This window comes from Salmo trutta, chromosome 5 (genome assembly GCF_901001165.1).
Source record: "Salmo trutta chromosome 5, fSalTru1.1, whole genome shotgun sequence".
In the NCBI taxonomy this organism is placed as follows: Eukaryota; Metazoa; Chordata; class Actinopteri; order Salmoniformes; family Salmonidae; genus Salmo; species Salmo trutta.
Window position 1 is genome coordinate 17,644,967 of NC_042961.1, and position 15,365 is coordinate 17,660,331.

Sequence of the window (15,365 nt, forward strand, 5' to 3'; positions counted from 1 at the left end):
TGTAGTACAGTAAAGACAACTGTCAGTCTTCTACATCTTAGTTCCAACGCCTTTCATCTACAATTACAGACAAAAAAAACAAACACATCAAGAATCAGCTGCAAAGTAGTAACATTTAGTGAATGAGTATGTATATACATACACACACACACCTTGCTGGAACAGTTGCTAGCAGTTGATAGCAGTGCCTGGAGGAGTCTCAGTACCCTGGATCTTCTGTCCGGTACTAGTCACACACCAACAGTAACCTACCAGAAAGACATGTTGCATATACAATATATACACATTGAATTGTCACATTCAAGTGAATTGGAGAATTTAGTGTGTGTGTGTGTGGCCGTGTTAACCTGTAGAGCTCGAACATTGCTTAGGGGTGTATCGTCCAGCGGTGTCACACGTGGGGATGTAGGCTCCAATTGGGCCATTTATAGCGGCATCTCTAGCATCCTCACAGGGGGTCTTGGGTCGTATCATAGTATCTGGACACAGGTAACATACATTGTAATGTGGACATAACATTGCAGGACAATATATGGACAGAATATACATTGCTGGACATACATTCCGGAATCTTGGGTTGCGTCCCCTATGGGACCCTATTCCCCCTGGTCAGAAGTAGTTTATACGGAATAGGGTTCCATTTCAGATGCAACCTAGGTACTTCCTGGCTAAATATTGAAGTTCTGCTACTCGTTTAAGAAGGCCTATGCAGTCAATTCAGTTTCTGTCTTTTGTATAACAGCTGATGAAACTAAGACTGAAAGTGAGGGTAAATTGTATCAGTGTTATTTCCTGATAGTTGCTAGACAATCCAATCATACATCCAGTTGAATGATCAAACCACTCATATCAGAATACCTCAGTCCAGCATCTAGACACCAATATACATCTCTGGAACTAGAGGAGTGGCAGGTAGCCTGCTGTTTGAGAGTTGGGCCAGTAGTTCAAATCAGTGAGCTGACAAGTTGATATATCCATCTATGTGCCCTTCAGCAAGGCACAACCTTAATTTCACCAGTGTCAAGGTTGATAATGGCTGACCTCTCAGAGGGTGTCCCATGGAGATGAATAGAAATGCATTTCCAATTCACACCTGTGTATTAATACCTACATGTGTCTGAAGTAGGACAGAGCAACACCAACAAATTATATTAAAATGTTGGTGAGTAGGTGTGAGGTATGTCACGCTTACCTGCCAGAGCAAAAGCTGTGCTGACAAGCAGAATGATGGTCAAATTCGCCATGGTGATTGTCGAGAGAGAGAGAGAGAGAGATTAGTTGAGCATTTTAAAATCATCTGGAATGGCTTTGGGTACCAGAGGAGAGGTTAAAGAAACCCACTGTTAGGCACAAAACCTAAGCAACTGCCAAAGCAGCATTTTCTAAACCCAGTCCTGAGGACCCCAAGAACTGAGTATTGGCAACGTGGTGCTTCTAGTCACCTGCCAAAACCTCAGGTATCACTTCTTCAACCACATACAATAGATTAGTCTGGCACACAGGAATATGTATCCTTCCCAAATGGCTCCTCATTTCTTATGTAGTGAACCATCTTTGACGAGGGCCCACAATGCACTACATGGGGAATGGGAAGAATTATAGATTGTCAGAGACTACCCATTTACTGCAAAGGTACGGATTAGTCTATGCTCTTAAATTCAGGGGTCCGCTCCACAAAATGTCACAACTATATAGAGCACTACGTTTGACAAGGGCCACATAACATTAAAGGTAGCATTTGAGATGCAGATATTTAGACTAACGATGCACTCTCAACTTCTGCACTCTTCCAAGGGATTCACTGGGTGTCCGTGAGTTATCGTTCTACCTCTTCCACCTCTTTTAAAAAGGACCTGTCACAGGTGTGACTAGTTGCCTCATTAACCCAACGAGAGATCCCGTTGTCGGGCCATTAGTTAGTGGTGTGAAGAACTTAAGTAGAAATACTTTAAAGTAGTACTTAAGTCATTTTTTGGGGGTCTTCACTATTTATATTTGACAACTTTCACTTCACTACATTCCTAAAGAAAATAATGTACTTTTTACTCCATACATTTTCCCTGACACCCAAAAGTAATCGTTACATTTTGAATGATTAGCAGGACAGAAAACTTGTCCAATTCAAGCACTTATCAAGTTAACGTCCATGGTCATCCCTGCTGCCTCTGACCTGGCAGACTCCCTAAACACAAATGCTGTGTTTGTAAATTGTGACCGAGTATGCCCCTGGCTATCCGTAATTATATTTAAAAAACGGTGCCGTCTGGTTTGCTTATTGTAAGGAATTTGAAATGATTAATACTTTTGCTTTGATACTTAAGAATATTTGATCAATTACATTTAATGTTGATACTTCAGTATATTTAAAACCGAATAATTTTAAACCTTTACTCAAGTAATATTTTACTGGGTGACTTTCACTTGAGTCATTTTCTCTGAAGGCATCTTCATAGGCAGCAAAGAGTAGTAGAGGAAGATGGCTCCAGTATCGAGGGATCCTGAGAGGCTCCCTGTGAGTATGCCGTCGCCAATAGAGAGTGATAGGAATAACATGCGTTTCAGTAAGGTTGGTATCTTAGCATTCATAGCCATGGTTATCAACTGTAACACAGAAATGGAACATAAATCACAGAAAATTGATGTTGTGGTGGCAGCTGCAGAGAACTCCTTGGGTTACAAGATTTTACTGCAGAAGAGTTACAAGGTGTGATGAACGACAGTGTCCCGTTCTCCCAGGCTGCCGGCCTGCTGTAGGATAAGATAGGGCCAAGTAGTGGAATAGTGGGGAGGTTATAATGGGTCTAGGATCAGATAGGGCCATGTAGTGCAATAGTGGTGAGGTTTTAATGGGTCTAGGGTCAAGTAGTGGAATAGTGGGAGGTTTTAATGGGTCAATAGTCAGATAGGTTCAGGTAGTGGAGATGTTTTAATGGGTGTATGGTTAGTTGGTAGGGCTATTTTTTTTCTATCCATTTCCCCATTATTTTATACCCTCCCCTTTTTTGTGTCACAAAATGTAATCAATTCACTCTCCAGAACAGGACACAGCACACACAGTATAACTCAGCCCATATAGACTTGCATCTTCAGAGCGTAGCTGGATTGTGCGTCACATGCAATCAAATGTATTTATAAAAGCCCTTCCTACATCAGCTGATGTCACAAAGTGCTGTACAGAAACCCAGTCTAAAACCCCAAACAGCAAGCAATGCAGGTGTAGAAGCACCGTGGATAGGAAAAACTCCCTAGAAAGGCCAGAACCTAGGAAGAAACCTAGAGAGGAACCAGGCTATGAGGGGTGGCCAGTCCTCGTCTGGCTGTGCCGGGTGGAGATTATAACAGAACATGGCCAAGATGTTCCAATGTTCATAGATGACCAGCAGGGTCAAATAATAATCACATTGGTTGTTGAGGTTACAACAGGTCAGTAAATGTCAGTTGGCTTTTCATAGCATCTCTATCGCTCCTGCGGTTTCAAGAGAGTTCAAAACAGCAGGTCTGGGACAGGTAGCACGTCCGGTGAACAGGTCAGGGCTCCATAGCCGCAGGCAGAACAGTTGAAACTAGAGCAGCAGCACGGCCAGGTGGACCACCCATATCTTGATGCTGGGGACCACCAGCCATAAAAAAAAAAAAACTGTTTCTGGCTAAGAGACAAGACTAACAAGGAAAATCCATGAACTAATAGTACTGGTAGATGGCAATAAAAATTATACTACAGAGATACAAAATAAGTTAGAGGAAAAACAAAAAAGAACTTGAGGAACTTATTCAAGAACGATCTAATGTAATCTATTACAAAAATAAAGCAAACTGGATGGAATATGGAGAAAAATGCAAAATTCTTCCTGAATCTCCAATACAGGAACGCAAAAAAAAAATAATTTGCAGAAACCCGTTACTGAAGACAGAGTCATCTATGATTCTCAGAATTATATTTTAAAAGAGGAATCAAATTTTTTTTAGGCAGATGTTCACTTTTCCGTCTCATCCTTTCCCACGGAATGAAGATTATGGTAAGGAATTCTTTCCAAATAATATAAAAAAAATGGAAAATTAACAAATGTACAGTCAGATCAGTGCGAAGGCCAAATTACAGAGGAATAACTTTGAGGCTATTAAATCCTTTCAGTCTGGAAAAACCCCAGGGCTTGATGGCATACCGGTAGAAGTATATCAAGTATTTTTTGATATACTAAAAGCTCCATTGTTAGATTGTTTTAACTACTCCTATAGAAATGGTAGTCTGTCAGGTACTCAGCAGGAAGGTCGGATTTCTCTATTATTAAAACAAGACCCAGATGGCTAATATAAAAGACCCAGTCTATCTAAAAAACTGGAGGCCCATTACACAATGTTGTGATGCAAAAATACTAGCAAAATGCATAGCACTCAGAATTAAAAGGGTTTTACCAGGTATTGTTCATCCTGATCAGACAGGTTATTTTACATGGACGATACATTGGAGATAATATACGACAACTACTAGAAATAACAGAACATCATGAAACATAAGAAGCCAGGAATGGTATTTATAGCGGATTTTGAAAAGGCATTTGATAAAGTAAGACTGGATTTCATTTATAAATGCCTGGATTTTTTGAATTTCACTAATTGTCTTATAAAATGGGTAAAAATTATGTATTGCAACCCCAGGTGTAAAATACTAAATAATGGCTACTTCTCAGAGAGTTTTGAATTGTCAAGAGGAGTTAAACAAGGGTGTCCGCTGACACCATATCTATTCGTTATGGCCATCGAAATGCTAGCTATGAAAATCAGATCCAATAACAACATTAGAGGATTAGATATCCAAGGTTTAAAACAAAAGTGTCCATGTATGCCGATGACTCAAGTTTTAAATTAAGTCCGCAAGCTAGATCCCTGCAATGTCTCATTGAAGATCTTAACTTCCGGTGCTGACAAAGGCCGCCTCGCTTCGCGTTCCTAGGAAACTATGCAGTATTATGCTTTGTGTGTTATTTCTTACATTGTTACCCCAGGTAATCTTAGGTTTTACTACATACAGTCGGGAGGAACTATTGGATATAAGAGCAACGTCAACTCACCAACATTACGACCAGAAATACGACTTTCCCGAAGCGGATCCTCTGTTTGGCCCACTACCCAGGACAATGGATCGGATCCCAGCCGGCGAGCCAAAACAATGGCGCCGCAGAAGAAGGGGCAGACGGAGCGGTCTTCTAGTCAGGCTCCATAGACGGGCACATCGCGCACCACTCCCGAGCATACTACTCGCCAATGTCCAGTCTCTTGACAACAAGGTAGATGAAATCCGAGCAAGGGTAGCATTCCAGAGAGACAGCCGAGACTGTAATGTTCTTTGTTTCACGGAAACATGGCTCACTCGAGACACGCTATCTGAGTCAGTACAGCCACCTAGTTTCTTCATGCATCGCGCCGACAGAAACAAGCATCTCTCTGGTAAGAAGAAGGGTGGGGGTGTATGCCTTATGACTAATGAGACGTGGTGTGATCATAACAACATACAGGAACTCAAGTAATTTTGTTCACCTGACTTAGAATTCCTCACTATCAAATGCCGACCGCATTATCTACCAAGAGAATTATCTTCGATTATAATCACAGCCGTGTATATCCCCCCCCCCCCCAAGCAGACACATCGATGGCCCTGAAAGAACTTCATTGGACTCTATGTAAACTGGAAACCACATATCCTGAGGCTGCATTTATTGTAGCCAGGGATTTTAACAAGGCTAATCTGAAAACAAGGCTCCCCAAATTCTATCAGCATATCAGTTGTGCTACCAGGGCGGGCAAAACACTAGACCACTGTTATTCTAACTTCCGCGACACATATAAGGCCCTCCCCCGCCCTCCCTTTGGAAAGGCTGACCACGACTCCATTTTGTTGCTCCCAGCCTATAGACAAACTAAAACAGGAAGCTCCCGCCCTCAGGTCTGTTCAACGCTGGTCCGACCAATCGGATTCCACGTGTCAAGATTGCATCGATCACGTGGACTGGGATATGTTCCGCATTTTTGCGAACAACATTGACGAATACGCTGACTCGGTGTGAGAGTTCATTAACAAGTGCGTCGGTGATGTCGTACCAACAGCGTCTTAAAAAACATTCCCCAACCAGAAACCGTGGATTGATGGCAGCATTCACGCAAAACTGAACACGCGAACCACTGCTTTTAATCAGGGCAAAGTGACCGTAAACATGACCGATTATAAACAGTGTAGCTATTCCCTCCGCAAGGCAATCAAACAAGCTAAGCATCAGCACAGAGACAAAGTGGAGTCACAATTCAACGGCTCACACATGAGAGGCATGTGGCAGGGTCTACAGTCAATCACAGACTACAAAAGAAATCAGCCCCTTCGCGGATCACGATGCCTTGCTCCCAGACTGACAACATTTTACATTTTAGTCATTTAGCAGACGCTCTTATCCAGAGCGACTTACAGTAGTGTATGCATACATTTCATACATTTTTGTTTCGTACTGGTCCCCTGTGGGAATCGAACCCACAACCCTGGCGTTGCAAACACCATGCTCTACCAACTGAGCCACACGGGACTAAACAAGTTTTTTGCTCGCTTTGAGGACAATACAGTGCCACTAACACGGCCCGCTACCAAAAGCTGCGGGCTCTCCTTCACTGCAGCCAACGTGAGTAAAACATTTAAACGTGTTAACCCTCGCAAGGCTGCAGGCCCAGACGGCATCCCCGGCCGCGTCCTCAGAGCATGCGCAGACCAGCTGGCTGGTGTGTTTACAGACATATTCAATCAATCCTTATCCCAGTCTGCTGTCGACCACATGCTTCAAGAGGGACACCATTGTTCCTGTTCCAAAGAAATCTAAGGTAACTGAGCTAAATGACTACCGCCCTGTAGCACTCACTTCCGTCATCATGAAGTGCTTTGAGAGACTAGTCAAGGACCATATCACCTCCACCCTACCTGACACCCTAGACCCACTCCAATTTGCTTACCGACCCAATAGGTCCACAGACGACACAATCACCATCACACTGCCCTAACCCATCTGGACAAGAGGAATACCTATATAAGAATGTTATTCATCGATTACAGCTCAGCATTTAACACCATAGTACCCTCCAAACTCGTCATTAAGCTCGAGACCCTGGCACTCGACCCCGCCCTGTGCAACTGGGTCCTGGACTTCCTGATGGGCTGCCCCCAGATGGTGAGGGTAGGAAACAACATCTCCACCCCGCTGATCCTCAACACTGGGGCCCCACAAGGGTGCATTCTCAGCCCTCTTCTGTACTCCCTGTTCACCCACGACTGCGTGGCCATGCACGCATCCAACTCAATCATCAAGTTTGCAGACGACACTACAGTGGTAGGCTTGATTACCAACAACGACGAGACGGCCTACAGGGAGGTGAGGGCCCTCGGAGTGTGGTGTCAGGAAAATAACCTCGCACTCAATGTCAACAAAACAAAAGAGATGAGCGTGGACTTCAGGAAACAGCAGAGGGAGCAGCCCCCTATCTACAGTGATGGGACAGTAGTGGAGAGGGTGGAGAGTTAAGTTCCTCGGCGTACACATCACGGACAAACTGAAATGGTCCACCCACACAGACAGCGTGGTGAAGAATGCGCAGCAGCGCCTCTTCAACCTCAGGAGGCTGTAGAAATTCGGCTTGTCACCAAAAACAAACTTTTACAGATGCACAATCAAGAGCATCCTGTTGGGCTGTATCACCGCCTGGTACGGCAGCTGCTCCGCCCATAACCGGAAGGCTCTCCAGAGGGTAGTGAGGTCTGCACAACACATCACCGGGTGCAAACTACCTGCCCTAAAGGGACACCTACACCACCCGATGTCACAGGAAGGCCAAAAAGATCATCAAGGACATCAACCACCCGAGCCACTGCCTGTTCACCCCGCTAACATCCAGAAGGCGAGGTCAGTACAGGTGCATCAAAGCTGGAACCGAGAGACTGAAAAACAGCTTCTATCTCAAGGCCATCAGACTGTTAAACAGCCATCACTAACATTGAGTGGCTGCTGTCAACATACTGACTCAACTCAAGCCACTTTAATAATGGGAAAATTGATGTAATCAATTTATCACTTGCTACTTTATATTAGATAATGTTTACATAACCTACATTATTCATCTCATATGTATGTACTGTACGCCACACCATCTACTGCATCTTGCCATCCTGATGTAATTAGATGTATCACTAGCCACTTTAAACAATGCCACTTAATATAATGTTTTCATAACCTACATTACTCATCTCATATGTATATACTGTACTCCATACCATCTATTACATCGTGCCTATGCCGTTCGGCCATCACTCATTTACATATTTTTATGTACATCTTCGTATTCATTCCTTTACACTTGTGTGTACAAGGTAGTTGTTGTGGAATTGGTAGATTACTTGTTAAATATTACTGCATGGTCGGAACTAGAAGCAAAAGTATTTCGCTACACTTGCATTAACACCTGCTAACCATGTGTATGTGACAAATAAATTTGATAACTGTTCTGTACTCTCTGGACTAAAACCTAATTACGATAAGTGTTCAATATTACGTATTGGATCCTTAAAAAAAAAAATACAACTTTTACATTACCCTGCAGTTTACCTATAAAATGGGCTGATGGTGAAGTAGACGTACTCTGTATTCATATCACAAAAGATAAGCTCTCCATAATGAATTTCAATAGAAAACTTGTAAAAATAGACAAGATCCTGCAACCATGGAGGTAAATACCTGTCTATTTATGGAAAAATGCCCTGATTAACTCCTTAGTCATATGTCAGTTTACTCACTTATTGCGCTGCCTACTCCTGATGATTTGTTTTTCAAATCATATGAGCAAAAAATATTTGGCTTTATCTGAGAAGCTAAACCAGACAAAATAAAACGTGCCTTTCTATAATGAATTGGGTGGGTTGAGATTATTAAACAAAAGCACCAAACCTCTCCAAAAGCTTCACTCATTCAAAAATGTTATTTGAACCCTAAATGGTCCTCAAGTAGATTACTAAGAAAAGCTCATCCATTGTTTAAAAATGGCCTTTTTGCCTTTGTGCAGACTGCCATGTCTCATTTTCGATTAATTGAAAATGATACTTTGAAAAAAAGTCTCCCTCTTCAAACAAGCATTGCAGAGCTAGCTACAATTTCAATTTCATCCCCCTGAAAAGATAAACAAATATTACAACACATTATGGCTGAACTCAAATGTGCTGGTTGATAAAATACCTGTATTTATGGAAAAGATATTTGAAAAGGGTATTTTGTTCTTAAAATTATATTGTAAATTGGAATGGTATAGTTATGTCCTTCGTGGAGCTATCAGAATTGTAAGGAAAGGTCTGCTCAATCCAAGAGTGCAACCAATTGATTACAGCATTACCCCAAAAATGGAGGCAGGTGGCAGCGGGAGGAGGTAGGGAAGTGGTCTGTCTGCCCAATATAAAGGATCAAAACTTGGAGGAATAAAAATAGTATAAATAGGAAAGTATACCAGTTTCATTTGAGGACCAGGATGTTGACAACTGTGCCATACAGACTGCAAAAATAGTTGGGAAGAGATTTTTGATGTTCCTATTCCATGGTGTATGAGTCGATATATTAAACAACGCAAGATTCAAGACTGTGCTTTTCAGCAGAAATTATATATAAGTCTTGCTACCAACAAAACGTTGAATATTTGGGGCATAAAATCATCGAAGCTCTGCAGATTTTGTTGTGAGGATACAGAATCAATAGACCATTTATTTTGGTATTGCCCTTAGGTAGCCTGTTTCTGGTCTCAGGTTCAGGAATGGCTGAAAATGCATAGCATTGATCTAAATTTGACCCTAGAAATAGTACTGTTAGGAGATCTGGTCAGTCAATTACTAACACTTTTAGTAAAAGTATTTCTTCAACTCGCAATCTATTCGATTAGATAGATTGAAATTGTACATTAAACATCACAGCATAGTTGAAAGATATATGTTGCGTATACACCCGAAGTGGGTGGCCAACAGAGATAGATGGGATGGACTGAGGGTTGGTATGTGGAATTGGAGACAAGTGGGAGTGGAGTTGGTGTGTGAGAGATTGACCATCATTCTAAGAAACACATTTTTTTTTAAAAGTCTAGATAAAACATAAAAAAGTACATTTGAATGACAATAAGTGGCAGTGTTTTTACAACTAATGCCGGTTTGCTGAGGCTGATGCCGTGCAGATGTTTGTACACATGCATACACACTCTCAATCAAATAAACACATAAGAACACAGATGTAATAGTGCCAGACATGACCATATAGTTGGAATTGCTGTTATGATTTTAGTTGTCCTGTCACGTCCTGACCAGCAGAGGGAGGTATGGTATCAGTTTTGGGTCAGGATGTGGCAGGTTTTTTGTATGTTAAGGGGTTTGTGTTGGTGATTAGACTCCCAATTGAAGGCAGGTGTGTTGAATTGCCTTTGATTGGGAGTCCTATATAGTGGTGTGTGTTTTTCTTTGGGGTTGTGGGTAGTTGTTTTTGCACTGCGTTTTGTATAGCCTGCAAAACTGTTTCTGTCGTGAGTATCATTTATTGTTTTGTTTTTTCACTGTGGATGCTTTGCGTGTGTCTCATTAAAAGAAAATGAGTATCCACAACATTTTGGTCCTCTCTTCAACACCGACAACCTGTGACATGTCCTTTGTTTTATACATATATGAATTGTTGTTTTCTGTCTTTTCCTCTTTAAATCATTCTCTTGGTTGTTGGTGCATTGGGGGGGGTTCTTGGGGGTGGGGAATGAAATTAATTGTATTTTTTATTTTTCATCCCGGGGGGGGGGGGGGGGACTGTTGGAGGGGTCTTGAATGGTTGAGGGATAGCTATTGGGGGACTGTGGGGGGGGGGGGGGGGTCTTCGAGGGGTCGGGTTCACGTTTTTTGGCCTGGTGGTAGATCGGTCAACATGCCCTTGAGCAGGTAATTGACCCTGGATGCTTCTGTGTGTCGCTCTGAATGGGAATCTGTTGGATGACTGGTATGACTGCAAGTATATTGTATGTTTCGAATATTCAATAAACAAATATATATACACACTCACAATTTAAAGATGCTGACAAATGGCAGAATCACAACTAGCTCTTAGAAAACTGCAATATTTTGTTTCTTTGTGTACTATTTTTTACATTATTAGTTCAGGAAATGTTGTGTCATTACATACAGCCGGGAAGAACTTTTGGATATTAGAGCGGCGGTAGCTCAGCAGAACTACCAACATCACGACCAGGAATACGACTTCCCTGGAGCAGATCCTTTGTTCACTCTCCCCAGAGCAATTGAAATTATTCCAGAGGCCGACCCAAGACGTCACCGACAGAGGAGAGGCACTTGAGGCAGCCTGCTGGTTTGACTTAGGAGGCAGGCACACCACCCACCGCTTCCGAGTAGATTACTCGCTAATGTTCAGTCTTTGGTTAACAAAGTTGATGAGCTTAGAGCAAGGATTTCTTTCCAGAGAGACATCGGGCCTGTAACATACTTTGTTTCACGGAAACATGGCCCTCTCGGGCTACTCTGTCCGAGTCAGTAAAGCCAGCAGGATTCTCAGTACATCGAAGACAGAAATAAATCTCTCTCAGGGAAACAGAAGGGCGTGTTTCATGATTAATGACTCATGGTGTAATTCTAGGAACTCAAGTCATTTTGTTCACCCGACCTAGAATACATCACAATTAATTGCCAACCATATCTCCCAAGAGAATTCTCCTCCGTCATCGCCACGTCCGTTTCCATCCCACCTCAAGCCGAAGCCTCGACGGCCCTCAGGAACTTGATTGGACTTTATGCAAACTGGAAACCACATCCTGAGGCTGCATATATTGTAGCTGGGGACTTTAACAAAGCAAATCTAAGGACTACGCTATCTAAATTTTTACATATTGACTGTCCTACTGGCGCTGCTAAGACAGTCGACCATTGCTATTTAAACTTCCGGGATGCTTACAAGGCCCTCCCCCACCCCCCTTTCGGCAAATCTGACCACAACTCCATCTTGCTCCTCCTGTCCTATAGGCAGAAACTCAAACAGGAAGTGCCTGTGCTTCGTACTATTCAATACCTTAACCAGAAACCATGGATAGATGGTAGCAGTCGCACGAACCACCGCATTTAATAATCATTAAGCTCGAGGCCTTGAACCTCGCCCTGTGCAACCGGGTCTTGGACTTACAGGCCACCCCCAGGTGCTGAAGGTAGGAAACATCACCTCCACTCCGCTGAGTCTCAACACTGCGGTCCCACAAGGGTGAGTGCTCAGCCCCCTCCTGTACTCCCTGTTCACCCATGACTACGTGGCCAAGCACACCTCCAACTCAGTGAAGTTTACAGACACAACAGTAGGCTTGATTACCAATGATGAGAGCCTACAGTGTTGAGAGCTCTGGGAATGTGGTGCCTGGAAAACAACCTCTCACTCAAAGGAGCTGATAGTGGACTTCTGGGAACAGCAGAGGGTGCACCCCCTTATCTACATTGACGGGATGCAGTGGAGAAGGTGGAAAGCGTCAAGTTCCTTGGCATACACATCACTGACAAACTGAAACGAACCACCCACAGTGTGATGAAGGCACAACAGAGCCTCCTCAACCTTGTGGCTAAAGAAATTTGTCTTGTCACATAAAACCCACACATTTTTACAGATGCAGTTGAAAGCATCCTGTATTGCTGCCAACGCTCGTCAGAGGGTGGTGCGGTCTGCCCAAGGAATTACCGGGGGCAAACTATCCCCCCCCCTCCAGGAAACCTACAGCACCCAATGTCACAGGCAGGCCAAAAAGATCAAGGACAACCACCCGAGCCACTGCCTGTTCACCCCGCTATCATCTAGAAGGCAAAGTCAGTACCGAGCGACTTAATAGCTACTCTCTCAAGGCCACCACACTGTTAAACAGCCATCACTAGCACTTGAGGCTGCTGCCTATAGGCAGCGACTAGGAATCGCTGGCCACTTCAGTAATATTTACATATCTGCCATTCCTCATCTCATATGTATATACAGCATCTTAATCCGTTCTGACTTCTCTTCCATAGGTTTATAGTCTTAATTCATTCCTACTTAGATGTGTATACAGTGTGTAATTTGTTAGATAATACTGCGCTGTCGGAGCTAGACGCTCAAGCATTTTGCTACACCCATAACATCTGCTAATCACATGTATGTGACCAATAGTTGATTTGCAATTACATTTGCATTGATTAGAGGGCAATAAGGTGCTGAGTACCAGGCAGTTAGCAAGTACAGTAGGCTACTAATGACCATCAGCAGCATCATAGCTTGGAAAAGCCTAATTATCATGACCAAGTGGTCACATGGAATTGACTACCTTCATGACCACAGGTGTGGTGGTAATATGGTCACCATATTAGCCTTATTCCTTCCATTTCCCAGAAATGGACTAGTTCAGCATATCACACCAACAATAAAGAAAGTAAAGCAACAGTTCTCTGGATTTATTCATATGGAATGTGAATCAGCTCCCATAGTACTGTAAAGACAACCATCAAAGTAATGCCAATGTTTTTGCAAAGTCTTCCCAATGTCTTCATTCCGATGCCTCATCTGCGAGCACCATTACAATTAAACAAAAGCCAAATATTAACACTCAGAACAAGCTGCAAAGAAGTAATATTTAGTGAATGAGTGTACCTGCATGCACATTTGACAGAAGCAGTGCCTGGTGGAGTCTCAGTAGCCAGGATCTTCTGTCCAGTTCTGGTAACACACCAAGAGGAACCTACCAGAAGTGGACATGTTAAAAAGCTGTTGCATAAGTCCCCACAAGAAAAGAAAAAAAACATTTTGTTAGTCCCCATGGGTCAAATGCTATTTCAAAGGGGGTTACGGTTAGAATTAAGGTAAGGTTGTGTTAAGGTTAGGGTAAGAGTACAGGTTAGGGAAAATAGGATTTTAAATGGGACTGAATTGTGTGTCCCCCCACAAGGTTAGCTGTACAAGACTGAGCGGTAACCTGTAGAGCCCCAGTGTTGCTCAGGGGTGTATTCTCCCTGGCAGTCACACATGGGGACGTTTCATAGCATCTGGACACACAGGTAACATACATTGTAACGTAGACATAACATTCTGGAATCTTGGGTTGCATCCCGTGTGGGACCCTACTCCCCTATGGGCCCTGGTCAGAAGTAGTTTATACGGAATAGGGTTCCATTTCAGATGCAACCTAGGGACTTCCTGGCTAAAAATAGAAATTCTGCTACTTGTTTAAAGGGCCCATGCAGTCTTAATTCAGTTTCTGTGTTTTCTATAACTGCTGATGACACTAAGACTGTAAAAGTGGGGGTAAATTGGATCAGTGTCATTTCTTGATAGTTGGTAGACAAGCCAGTCATACAGTTGAATGATTAAACCAATCATATCAGAATACCTCAGTCCAGCATTACTACTGTAAATCGCTCTGGATAAGAGCATCTGCTAAATGACTAAAATGTAATGTAAATGTGATCTAGACACCAATATACATCTCTGGAACTAGAGGAGTGGCAGGTAGCCTGCTGTTTGAGAGTTGGGCCAGTAGTTCAAAATCAGTGAGCTGACAAGTTCATATATCCATCTGTTGCCTTCAGCAAGGCACAACCTTCATTATTCCAGTGTCACAGTTATTAATGGCTGACCTCTCAGAGGGTGTCCCATGGAGAACCGGTTATGAAAAGATTACCAAGTCACACCTGCGTATTAATGCCTGAATGTGTGAAATAGGACAGAGCAACACCCACTAATGTTTCTTAAAATGTAGGTGTGAGGTATGTAACTCTTACCTCCCAGAGCAAAAACCGTGCTGATAAACAGAATGATGGTCAATGTCGCCATGATGATAGTCTCCTGATAGAGAGGATTAGTTGAGAATGTTTAATCAGCTGTGATAGTACTGGAATATTCCAGTACTAGTATTGGCAACACGGTGCTAGTCTTCTGCCAAAACTCAGGTATCACTTCTTCAACCACATACAATAGATTAGTCTGGCACACAGGAATATGTATCCTTCCCAAATGGCTCCTCATTTCTTATGTAGTGAACCATCTTTGACGAGGGCCCACAATGCACTACATAGGGAAGTGGAAGCATCCTAGATCTAATCCGAGACTACCCATTTACTGCAAAGGTAACTATTAGTCTATGCTCTTAAATTCAGGTGGTCACTCCACAAAATGGCACCCTATATAGTGTACTACAGTTGACCAGGGCCACATAAGATTAAGGTACCATTTGAGATACAGATAGCCTATTAAATAATGACACACTCTCACCTTCTGCACTCTTCAAAGGGAATCACTGGGTGTCTCTCTCTTTGTTGTCTG

The 15,365-nt window shown here is 42.9% G+C and overlaps 1 protein-coding gene across 1 annotated transcript in view; it reads right to left on the bottom strand.

Annotated features, from left to right (window-relative positions):
- The window catches only part of LOC115193770 (otoraplin), a 31,379-nt gene extending 16,014 nt beyond the window's left edge, over window positions 1-15,365 (bottom strand). Inside the window, exons 1-2 of the mRNA XM_029752740.1 lie at window positions 15,315-15,365; window positions 13,698-13,785 (exon numbers count right to left, since the gene is read on the bottom strand). The gene's annotated coding sequence lies outside the window, so the exon portion shown is untranslated. The remainder of the gene's footprint in view (window positions 1-13,697; window positions 13,786-15,314) is intronic.